The 12,951-nt window shown below is 35.8% G+C and overlaps 1 protein-coding gene across 1 annotated transcript in view; it reads right to left on the bottom strand.

The window, feature by feature from the left end:
* Positions 1–8,772: 8,772 nt before the first annotated feature.
* The window catches only part of DTWD1 (DTW domain containing 1), a 35,918-nt gene continuing 31,739 nt past the window's right edge, over positions 8,773–12,951 (bottom strand). The window contains exon 8 of the transcript XR_008621107.2: positions 8,773–11,674. The gene's annotated coding sequence lies outside the window, so the exon portion shown is untranslated. The remainder of the gene's footprint in view (positions 11,675–12,951) is intronic.

Below are 12,951 nucleotides of genomic sequence, written 5' to 3'. Positions count from 1 at the left end.
GTGCCTCCTTCCAATGCTTCCACTTAGTTACCACTATCCTGATTTCCACAGCCATAATTAGTTTTCCTAATAGCCCTTTAACAGGATAGATATGCTACATCCATGGAGATGCTAATACCTCTTAAACTGTTGTAGATCAGACACTCATTTTTTATCAAATGTGCTTCCCGATGAATTAATAAGGAATGGGGAAAAAGTGGGTAGAGTACAGGGGCAGATGCAGAAGAAAGGACTGGAAATTATCTTCTCCATAATTTGCTGGTTAAGACTAGTGTGTCATTTCCAGCAGGCATATGATCTTGTACTGTAATATTTTTGGAAAAGGAGAGGCTTAATTACATTGGAACTATTAGGTTTCTTTTGCCTCAGATAAATTGCAAAACACAATTTATAGAAATTTTTTAAGCATACTCTGTGGCTTAACTCGATAATTGTCCATACTTGGTGAGAGTTTGAGACGTAGAATATAATATTGTCATCTTAGATTTTATTTTGAGGCCCTTTACCATGATATTCCCAACAGTACAGAATCCAATTGCCAGATCTTGGCAAGATCACCAATGTATTTCCTGGGTAGTGATGGGGCGTTGGGAACAGGATGCAGGGGCAGGGAAGGGCAGGGTCTATGCACCAACTGCCTTTGTGCAGAAAACCTTTCCTTTCCCCCATATCAAACCCTCAACTGCATTCCATCAGCTGCTGGGCTGGCCACAGCTGTAGCTGTTTCCAAAATGAAGATGGAATCTAGCCACATTTGGATTTAGTATTTAGTCTAGAACTGCTGTTCCTTTGGATATTATTTTGAGAAGTACAACATTGCATAGGGGTTTAGTTTTTCTAACTAGCTCGTGAAAAAAATTTACAAATCCTCTTCTCCCCTAAATATAACAGATTGATGTAAAAATATTCTGTTTATTACATTTTCCTTTGGGGTATCCTTATTCAAATGAAAAAAGAGATGATTACTTGATCTAGCTTGATCTGCCTAAAAATCTTTTTTCTCCCCTAGAGCAGATACATTATATACCATATTAGTGACAACACAGCAGTGTAGTTGACATAAGAATCTACATCGTGAAAGACTGGTGACTTCTTGTTATATAAGCTGTTTGATTTAGATCAAACAATATTCTCTAAGAGCCTACACTGTACCAGGCACAATGTTAGATACACATGACAGAATGACAAAAAGACATTGACCCAGCCCACAAGGAGTTCACAGACCAGTGAGGAAACAAAAGCAAAACCAATGATAACCATATAACAATTGCTTATTATAATGAAAATACTATATACAATGTTTCTTGGAAGAACAAGTTATTAATTCTCACTGAATGCACGGTCAGGGAAGACATCACAGAGGAGGTGTTGTAGAATAATTGGCCAGCAGAGAAGAGAATCACACGACAGGCAGAAGGAATAAAAAATACAGAGGCATAGAGGAATGACATAGCCTAGTGTTCTTCAGAAACTCAAAAGAAATGAAAATTGTCTAAACAAAAGGTTAAGGTTGGCAGCTGGTGAGGCTAAAGCAGAAGTTTGGAATCAGATCATGGAGAGACTTCATCCCCTAAAATGTTTTAAGTAAAGGACCAATACAGTTACATTTGCAGCTTAAGGATTGACACTGGCATAGGAGCAGAAGCTCAATTTAAGGAGGGTGGTAAAGAAGACAAGAGGATGGATTAAAAAATAATGTTGTTTTCAGGCTTAAAATATACCAAGTCTTTAGTTTCATGCACACACTCATTCTCACCCTCACCCATTCTCTTGATCACCTCTCTCTCTTTTATTTTAATTACTGCCTTTCCTCCATACCTCTCTAACCCTTTCTTATATTTTATGTAATACTATACAAATTTTAGGGCAAATCCTTAAAAATATCCTGCATCATCCCATAGCCAAATGCCTAAGCTCCAAAACCAACTTATGAAAAAGTGAGAGGTTAATATGACCCATAGAAATACTACTTCATTTTCCATTATTATTAAGTATTTTGGAGAAGGCACCTGTTAAAGAATAGATGTGTCTGGTAGCCTCTCTGCTGGCTCTGATTAAATAATGGCAGAATTGGTAGCAGAGCCAAATATGGTTTCACTGCCATAATAAACAGCAAAGAAAGTTTTTCATTACTAGTGACCTGCTGGTGATGCCTACCGTTCCCGGGAGAACTTGCTTGGCCTTAGCCCTTGACCAATCACCCCTGACCTGTCACTAGTGTCCTCATGAGTTGTGACATAGATTTCTTTGCACACTTCTGCATGGGTTAGCTAGCTTTGTGGCCTGCTCCCTTATGGAAGGCATGGGTTTACAGGGGAAAAGGAGAAGGTCATCTATGATGATGGAGCCATTTCAGAGCATACACATGAGCCACAGTGTGACAAGTTAAGGTGAAAAAGACTTTGAGGAGAACAAGAAGACTGCCAAAGGATCTCCAGATGGGAAGATCTAGATGAATCTGGAAGGAGAAATGATTTGCACTTCCAACATGGGATGTCATCCTTAGGGAGTACACATGAAATTCAGGAGAGGGGGACATAAGAAATTTGGAAAAAAAAAATGACTATTTAAAACTTTTAAGTAAAAGTTTCATTTACTTATAAAATTTAAATGTAACAGAAGGAGAGTGTGGGATACTTATATTTGTGAACAGAGAATGTGGGTGTTTTTTTTTTTTCTTTAAGACTGGAAAATACTTCTCTAATCTACCCCTCTAACTCATGGAATAGAAGGAAGCAGGGAGGAGTGTGAGCGAAAAGTGAAGAAAAGCTCAAATTTGATACCTAATGCAGTGGTTTAAGATATTTTTTTCCTCATTATGCCTCAGTGTTTCCCTCTATAGTAAAAGGGAAGTAGCCCTTTGACTCCAAAGTTATTAACTTTTAAAAGAGATAGAAGGACATGTCTTTCAAAATTGGGTAGACTAGAAAACATATCTAAAGCCTGTTTCCAATGAGAAATTAAATAAAATATTTAATGTCTGTTTGCAAAGAACAAGAAAACTTGTACATTTCCTAAGTAGGTTTTGACTTTTCCTCTTTAAGCAAAAAATAGAATTTACTTGCAGCATAAGGGTAAACTTAGGATCAAGAATTATGTTTGCTGCATAATACCTAGCAGATTTTTAGACCTTTTAGGAGCTTTTCATGTTTCGTTGTGGCATAATGGAAACAATATCAACTGTACAGTCAGAAAAATCTGAGTTCAAAATCCGACTTAAACTTCTACTGCTGGCCAAGAGTAATCCCACTACAACCTATCTTTCCCATTGATTCTAGAACACTTGACTAACACTATCAACCAACCTGATCTAACTGTAAAGCAGACTCCAAACTTTTTTTTCAATTGAAAATGGATATTCATGAATATAGATAATATCCTGGACTATAACACAAATCCTAAAAAATTAAAAATAATTGAAATCATACAAAGTGTATTCTCTAATCAAATAGGTATTAAATTAGGAATCAATAACAAAAATTCTGGAAAATCCCCAAATACCTGGAAGTTAAGTGGCACACTTCTAAATAACCCATGGGTCAAAGGGGAAGTTTCAAATGAAATTGGAAATCATTTGGAACCGATTGAAAATGAAGATACAACATGTCAAAATTTGTGGGATGCAGCTACAGCTATGTACTTCTCAGCAGTGCTTAGAAGGAAATTTATAGTATTAAATGTTTATATTGAAAAAGCAGAAAAACCTCAAATCAATAATCTAAGTTTCAAACTTAAAACAGTAGGAAAAAAAGCTAATTAAACCCAAATCAAGCAAAAGAGGAAAAGATAAATAGAATAAATCAATACAACTGATAAAAAGTAAAGGAAACAAAAGGGAACAAAAAACTTGTTCTTTGAAATGATCAATAAAATTGATAAATCTCTACTTAGATTTATCAAGAAAAAATAGAAAACTATAGACCTTACAGGCATTAAAGGTAGAAGAAGGGAATCCTACAATCACTGCTTATAGATTCCACAGGTTAGATGAACTGAACCAATTCTTGAAAGAGACAAACTGACAAACTCACTCAAGAAAAAAGTTAACCTAAATGTTTCTATATCTGTTTCAAAAAATGAATTTTAAGTATAAAGTTTCCAAAAATAAAAAAGTCCAGGCTCTGATGGTTTCCCTGATTAATTCTACCAAACATTTAGGAAAGAAAGAATAAAAATCTGTAAATACAAAAATTGCAAGTCTTCAAGAAAACTGGAGATAACACTTCCCAACTCATTTTAGGAGGGTAGCAGTACCCTGATACTACAACTACAGAAACACAGCACAAGAAAACTATGCCCCAATATACCTCACAAACAGAAATGCAAAAATTCTCAACAAAGTATTAGCAAATCAAATGCAAAAACATAAAAATGATAATAAATAACCAAGCAAAGTCTATCCCAGGAATGCAAGATTGGTCCCAAATTAGAAAATACAATTAGAGAAATGTATTTTACCATATATGTATTTACCATATATGTATTTTCTGCATACATATATGCAGAAAAAATGATAAAGTTCAAATTCCATTCATTGTATATTTTTCAACAGACTCTCAGCAAACTAGGAACATAAGGGAACTTTCTTAATCCCATAATGGGTAGCATGTGCACACATGCACATGAACATGCACATACAACTTAAACCTAGCATACTTAATGGTGAAGGTTTAAATTCCCTCCCTCCATGATTGAGAACAAGGAAAGGATGTCTGTTCTTATACATCTATCCAATATTCAAGTCCTGGCCAATTCAATTGATCAAGAAAAAGAAATAAAAAGCATACTTACTGAAAAGGAAGAAATAAAACGTTGTCTATTCAGGGATGATGTGATTGTCTATATAGAAAATCCCAAGGAATCTAGCAAAATGTTCACAGAACTAATAAGTGAGTTTAGCAAATTCACAGGATACAAGGTCACTTTATAAAATAAATCACATTTTATAAAGAGATGGTCCCCAGCTTACAATAGTTTGACTTGTAATTTTTCTACTTTACAATAGTGCAAAAGTGATAGCATTCAGTAGGAACTGTACTTTGAATTTTGATCTTTTTCCAGGCTAGATATGCTGTAAGATGCTCACTCATGATGCTAGACAGTGGCAGCAAGCCGCAGCTCCCAGTCAGCCAGGAGATCAGGGGGGTAAACATCCTATACTCTATAGTGTATTGTGTTGCTAGATGATTTTGTCCAACTATAGGCTAATGTAAGTGTTCTGAGCACGTTTAAGGTAGGCTAGACTAAGCTATGATGTTTGGTAGGTTATGTGTATTATTCACACTTTCGACTTAAGATTCTTTCAATTTACAGTGTGTTCATCAGGAATTAACTATAGTTAAGTGGAGGAGCATATGTACTAGCAATGAACATTTGGAAATAAAAAAATTTTAAAAACAGTCCCAAGCATGATAGATATATCTGGCATGTAGTGGATGCTCAATAAATATTTATTGAATGAGTAAGTATGCAATTGGACTTTCAAGTGTATTCTATTTTTGTTTTTCAATACACTTACATTTCAAGATATGTTCTTCTAGGTATTATTAACATGGTCTGATATCCTTGACAGTATAACAATTATTCATGGACAATAGCAGTGTAGAATAAGCTGTATAGCTAGAAGCAGCCAAACAGGCTTAAAACATTATATTGAATAATCTACCTTAATTTTGATTGAATTTCCTTTACCTGTGGTATTGAAATTGGTATTGTATCCTTCTTGTAAGATAAACTTCTACGAAAATGTTAGCTTCATGTACCTCTGTGATATGTTACACGCTCTGTACACTTGGGTTAATTAACATTTATCATTAAAAATTAAAAATTATATCTGCATAATCTTAGTGACCTTAATTACACTGAACTTATTCACCTTTCGATGCAAATGTAGAGGGACAAATCTCAAGACTAACATTTCTGAAAATGGCAGTCTCCAAATTAGTAACCAGGTCCCCGCAAATTAGTATTATACACCTATTTCCAACCCTAATTTTAGAATGAAAATCACAGACAAGTGGTATCTAGTCAGACAAGAGGTGTCTAGTCAGACAAGATACCTCTTTGGTAAAGTCAATACATACTGGTTATTTGTGATTAATTTTAGTTTGTTGCATTATTACATTCCTAAACTGTAGTTTTTTAATAGCTGGAGCAATGTTCTATGTTAGTGGGTGAAGTGGGAAAGTTTATTTGAGACACCAAAAGGGAAACATAGCCTTCATTTTAAAGCATTCAGTAATGAAACTATTTTTATCTAACTATTCAAACAGACAAATGGGCTCTAAATATATAAATTTGTTGTCTTTGCTTTGCTTTACTCATTTCTTTCTCCCTTCCCCTCCCCTCTTCTTTCCTTTTCTTTTCTTTTTAGACAGAGTCTCGCTCTGTTGCCTAGGCTGGAGTGCAGTGGTGTGATCTTGGCTCACTGAAACCTCCACCTCCCAAGTTCAAGCGATTCTCATGCCTCAGACTGCTGAGTAGCTGGGATTACAGTCATGCACCACCATGCCTGGCTAATTTTTGTATTTTTAGTAGAGGGTTTCTCTATGTTGGCCAGGCTGGTCTCAAACTCCTGGCCTCAAGTGATCTGCCCACTTTGGCCTCCCACAGTGCTGGAATTACAGGTGTGAACCACTGTGCCTAACCCTAAATATATAAATTTTTTAAAAGTAAGCTAAGAGCTTTAAAAAACTTCTAAATATATGACTGGCTCATCTCTTGACATAGAAAGAACCATTACTTTATGTATTAAAATTGTAGTCAAAGCAAAAATTTTTATAACTACCAAAATACTTATTTGGCCAATAACCTAAAATCAGAAGACTGATAGGAATACAAAAGATTTACTGGAAAAAAAAGATTGATTGCACTATATTCCTAGATTGAAAGAAAATGGAGTTTGTCATTATTCTAGCATGGACTGGAAAATTAGACTACAAATATGGATGCAGCAGAAGTGTTTCTAAGATGGAAGTTTAAATCAATAAACATTTACATCAAAAAGAAGCTAGATCTGAAACAAACAACCTAAAGTTACACCTCAAGTACTAGAGAAATAAGAACAAAGCCCAAGGTTAGCGGAAAGCAGGAAATAATAAAAATCAGAGCAGAAATAAATGAAATATAGATTATAAAAACAATAAAGATGATCAATGAAACCAAAAGTTGGTTTTTATAAAGATAAACAAAATGGACATATCTTTAGCTCAACTAAGAAAAAAAGAGAGAAGACTCAAATAAGAAAAATCAGAAACAAAAGAAGAGACATTACAACTGATCCTACAGAAACAAAGTATCATACAAGAAGACTACCGTGAACAATTATATGCCAATGATTTGAATTACCTACAAGAAATGGATAAATTCCTGGACACATACAACCTTCCAAGACTGAATCATGAAGAAATAGAAAATCCAAACAGACCAGTAACACATTAGGAGATTGAATCAATAATAAAAAGTCACCCATCAAGGAAAAGCCGAGGACCTGTTGGCTTCACTGCTGAATTCTACCAAATATTAAAAGAAGAACTAATACGAGTCCTTCTCAAACTCCTCAAAAATTTGAAGAACAGTGAATACTTCCAAAGCCAGACAAGAGCACTACAAGAAAAAAGAAACTACAGGCTGATATCCCTGATGAACACAGATGCAAAAATCCTCAATGAAATACTAGCAAACTAAATTCAACTAAAAGGGTCATTCACCATGACCAAGTGGGATTTATCCGAGGGATACAAGGATCATTCAACAAATGCAAATCTGTGAATGTGATACACCACATTAGCAAAATGAAGGAAAAAAAACATGATCATCTCAACAGATACAGAAAATGCGTTTGACAAAATTCAACATCCTTTCATAACAAAGCTCTCAACAAATTAAGGTATAGAAGAAGTGAACCTCAATATAATAAAGGCCATATGCAACAAACTGACAGCATATAATAGAATTAATGACTAGATAATGAAAAAAATCAGTCAACTACCTGGTTTCTTGATATGGTGCTTATCTGTTATTCAGATTAACTATTTTCAATAGTTGCTTCAAGTGATGTTAGCTGGGGTTGCTCTTATGGCTGAGTTCACCTGTTAGCTAAGCTGAACGAGCAAGTTCATGAAGGCTTCTCTTACCTGGCTGGGGCCTTGGTGTTGACTGGGGTACTTCAGTTATTTCCCTTCTTTCCTTGGTGTTAATGACTGGAGTACTTCAATTATTCTTTCTCTTTCCTATGTGGCCTTTCTTTCCTTGTAGTGTCTCCAGGGACTTGCCACATGGTCCTTCTCTCCAGCAGGATAGCCTAGATTTCTGAAGATGCCATCTTCCAGCTTTAAATATCTCTGTGCATTGATTTCATCTTAATTTACTTTTGGAATAGCTTCTTAATTCCCATTGTTCAAATAAACTGAGGTGTCCAAGCTTAAATTTGGAAAACATTTTTAACTTTCAAAAATAGTTTCCAAAAATAACAAAGACTTCTATCTTTTAAATACAAACAACATGTTTTCAGGGAAATGTGTCTTGGAAGAAAAAAAAGAAATTATTTTCCCTAAGATTACAAAACATTAGGCCACTTGGTTCAGCCAGGGTATTTGCTTCCTCTCTCCTTCCCTCCCTCCTTTCCCTTCCTTCCTCCATTTCTCACTCCCTCCCTCCCTTCTTTCATTCCCTTTTATCTCCCTCCCTGCTTTCTTCCCTTCTTGCCTTCTCCTTCCCTTCCATTTCCCTCCCTTCCTTCCTCCCTCCCTTCTTTTTTTCTTCCCTTCTTCCTTTCTTTCTTTCCTTCTTCCCTTCCCTCTGGACAAAGTGCATGAAAATCAGAATGTATTGTGCATTGAAGTATTAAAAATTTCTCTAGAGTTGCCTAAAATATTTGTGAAATATTTGCTTGAGAAACTGGAAGGGAAAAAAATGTTACAAAAGCAAATATTTAATAATACAAAAAGAGACAGGAATATATATCACTGTGACTGTGAAAAAATCCTCTGTAATAAATGATAAGAATATTAGGTAATCTCTGAGAATATAATCAATCTAGATTTCCTTTAATTTTTGTTTTAGAATCCATTTTACTTGGACCTAAGAATCCTTGAAGGCAACAAACTAATTTATTTTTCAGAATCAGGGTGGTTATAAAATTTCAAAATATATGATCAATTAAAAAATAAATAATAATCAACAATTAGAAAAATTGATTCAATAATTTAGATTCTATTTGCAGCATTGCCAAATATGTATGTTTGTTTTTAAAAGTTGACATTGATAATAAAATTATAAACATTAAGGTCTTAGTGTTCAAGGTTAAAGAAAAATATTATTTTACAAATATTTGAATTTTTATTTAATTTACAGCAAAGAACCAGGTGCAATCAACACTTTCACATAGGACAAACATAAAGTATTTCTTGAGCTAACAGTTAGCCTTCACTTTTAAAAGTAAAACCAGAACTTTTATTCATCTTTCTTTCTGCTTCAGAAATTAACAGCTGCTCATTAAATATTCATTGATGCTTGTTGTAATTGTACTGTATTTCACTAAATAAATGTTTATAACACATTTAACCACAAAATAGATATCACCTCTAAGTTTAACTTATATTCATACTAAAATGTAGTATTAATTTTTCAAAGATTTTTATGATGGGCCTAGAGAGGAAGGTAAAATATGTAGATGGCATATCTTCCCATAAACTTAGTGCATACCTAGAATACTCTTGAAGTATTCTCTACTGTTTTCTATTCCCAACTTCAGCCAGCAAAGTAATTTACACATCATAAATGATCTCAGGGAAAAGATGAGAAAAGCCGAACGTGCCAACAGTAAAACGTGGTCCCAGAGTGATAATAAAATCAAAGGCTGTAAGATCCTTTGTGAAGACTTTAGAATGACTTCAAGCTATACCTCATCGGCCCTGTAGGCTACATAATCTTTTGGGAATTATCTATAGCACCCCAATTCTTAGCCAAAGGTAGAAAGGGAATGTCTCAATATTTACAGAAGTTGCTTTTGTTCTAATGGGGTGGACTAATCTGATATAAAGGCTCACAGAGTTTTAAAGAAAATTGCATTGATGAGGATACCACCAGCATGGACTAAAAAAAACACGGCAGCATGAAAAAAAAATAGAGGTACGTAGGCCCGATTTTCTACAGGTCTTTTCTTCATAAGTCTTTCTTTCTTACCCCCTCTTCTACTAACGAAAAGACTGTTGTATCAGTTATCAATTGCTATGTAATAAACCACCCCAAAACTTAATTACCTAAATCAACCATTTTAAAATTTCTCATTTCTGTGTACTGGCTGGTGGTTCTTCAGCTCCAAATGGTGTTACCCAGGGTCACTTATGTGGTTGCATGCAGACAGTGGCTAAGCTGAGTTAGAAGGTTCAAGTTCTCTTTGTCTGAGGACTTGGTGCTTTCTATGCACTGAAATTCATATGTTGAAGCCCTAAACCTCAATGTGCTAGATTTGGAGGTGAGGACTTTGGGAAGTAATTTGGTTCCAAGAAGCCATGAGGTTGAAGACCCTCCATGATGAGACTGGTGCCCTTATAAGGGGACAAAGATACCAGAGTTCTCTCTCTCTCCATCATGTGAGGATATAGCAGGAAGATGGCTGTCTGCAAACCAGGAAGGGAGCGCCCACTAAACACCTAACCATGCTGAAACTCTGATCTTGGATTTTCATATTTTCAGTCTCCAGAAATGTAAGATATAAATTTCTGTTGTTTAAGTCACTCAATCTATGATATTTTTTGTTACAGTAGCTCCAACTGACTAAGGCAGTGCTATTGACTGGGACGTCTCAGTTCTTCCTTAGGTGGCCTTTCTCTCCACTCTTACTACACTGTATTTTCAGGTTCCACAATCTCATTTTTTTAAAGAAAAAAAGTCACTCAATCTATGATATTTCTGTTATACTAGCCCAAACTGACTAAGGCAGTGCTATTGACTGGGGCATCTCAGTTCTTCCCTAGGTGGCCTTTCCATGTGGTGTCTCTAGGGACTCACCATGTCCCTAGAGATATGGATATCTCTAGAAGGATATCCTGGAATTCTAATATGAAGATTCAGGAGAGTGAAAGTGAAAACTGCCAGACCTTACTTTTACCACATTTTATTGGTCAAAGTGAGTTAGAAGGCCAATCCAGATTAAAAGGAAAAGGAAATGGACTCTACCCTCTGAAGAGAGGAGTCCAAGGAAGGGAAGGAATTGTTTGAGGGACATCTTCGAAAACTATCACAGTCTGCCCCCGGCCACAGTTCTTGTCTCACTAACATGCAAAAATGTACTTACTCTGTACCCTAAGAGTCTCACTCCATTATGGCATAAGTTTAAGTTCAGAATCTTATCATCTAAACCATGTCCAGATATAATAAACTTCCTCAGTTACTGTTTCTCAAGTGAAGATGCTTGAGAGTAGCTTGTCCCAGTTAAGGTTTTCTAGGATAGGAACACCACACAGAGACTATCATTCAAAAAAGGAGACAAGGAAACAGGAAGCATAAAACTAAATTGTTTTCAGGGTCCCCCTACACCAAAGGAAGAGGCTATTCCTTGATTGTGGTTCAGTTCATCCCTCTGGTAGTGGTTTCCTAATCTATTGCTCTCCTTGCTTCTTGGCTCCTCCCTCTGGGATTTTGGCTCCATCTTCCATTTATTTTTCCTTTTCTATAAAAAAATGACAAGTACTAGGTTGAAAAATTTCCTCTAAATTCTGCTTTCAAATTGAACAGTTCCTTCTTTAGTTCACTCAGTAAATGTCTTCCTGTACATTATGAGATGCAGCCATAATAAGTTAATCAGTACTTTCAACATTCACCTGGAAATCTCCTTAAGACATCTACAAGCTATTAAGTTTCATTTTCTGTTCCACATTAAGACAAGCAAAATTATTGCTAAGCATTCTGTCAATGCATAACTCAATCCTCCATTTATTTCAATAATTCAATAATTTATTTACTGCCTTCCCATCCTCCAGTAAGAGTTTGTTCACTATTCTTCAAGGCTTAGCTGGCAGCTTCTTGCCACATGTATTATAGTGTGCTTAAGCAACACAATTTATTCTTATATAGTTCTGTAGAAGTCCAACACAAAAATCTCACTGATCTAAAATCAAGATGTTAGCTGAACTGCATTCCTTTCTGGACACTCTGGAAAGAATCTGTTTCTTTGCTTTTTCCAGCTTCCAGAGGCTGCTTGGGGCTTGTGGTTCCTATCACTCACCTGTAAAGCCACCAATAGCAGGTTGAGTCCTTCTCATTTCACATCATTCTGACATCCTCTCATGTATCCGTCTTCCACTTTTAAGGACTCATGCTTATATTGAGCCTACCTAGATAATTCAGGATAATCTCTACATTTCAAAGTGCTTAACTTAATGACAGAGGCAAAGTCCTTTTTACCATGTAAGGTTTAACCTTTTGTTATGGTAACACCCCACTCCTGATACCAATTTCTGTTATCTATTGCTGAATAACAAACTACTCCAAAATGTCATATGCTGAAAAAAAACTGATTTGGGATTTCTCAAAATTCTGTTTAAACTCTTTGATTTTTTGCTTCCCATGGGCATTAAGGTAACTTTGGCAGCTACATTCAGCTGGACTTCAGTCACCAGACATGGGAAGGGTATGACCTCAAGCACAGTGTCCTTCTGCAGTTGAAGCAGACTCTGAAGGAGCTGACAGTTGGAGGCTGCTGACCTCATTCCTTGCAACTGGGAGGTCAGTCCTTTCTTAAAGTGAATCAGGCAGTGTATCTCTTTGCTTATTACAATCCACCCTTTGCTCCACATAGATCTATGTCTCCCTGTATGTTTAGGGAGCAGTTCCTAAAGGAATCAAGAGACCTCTTTTCTTGACCTCTCAGAAATTTAGAAGATGGGAGATTAGTGGGACAAATTACAGTGCTTGCTGCTGCAGTGGGGCTTGGGAATGCAATAGAAG

Source organism: Pan paniscus, chromosome 16, assembly GCF_029289425.2.
Source record: "Pan paniscus chromosome 16, NHGRI_mPanPan1-v2.0_pri, whole genome shotgun sequence".
In the NCBI taxonomy this organism is placed as follows: domain Eukaryota; kingdom Metazoa; phylum Chordata; class Mammalia; order Primates; family Hominidae; genus Pan; species Pan paniscus.
The sequence above is the reverse complement of the archived record's forward strand: the minus strand, read 5'-3'. Positions and strand labels throughout refer to the sequence as shown.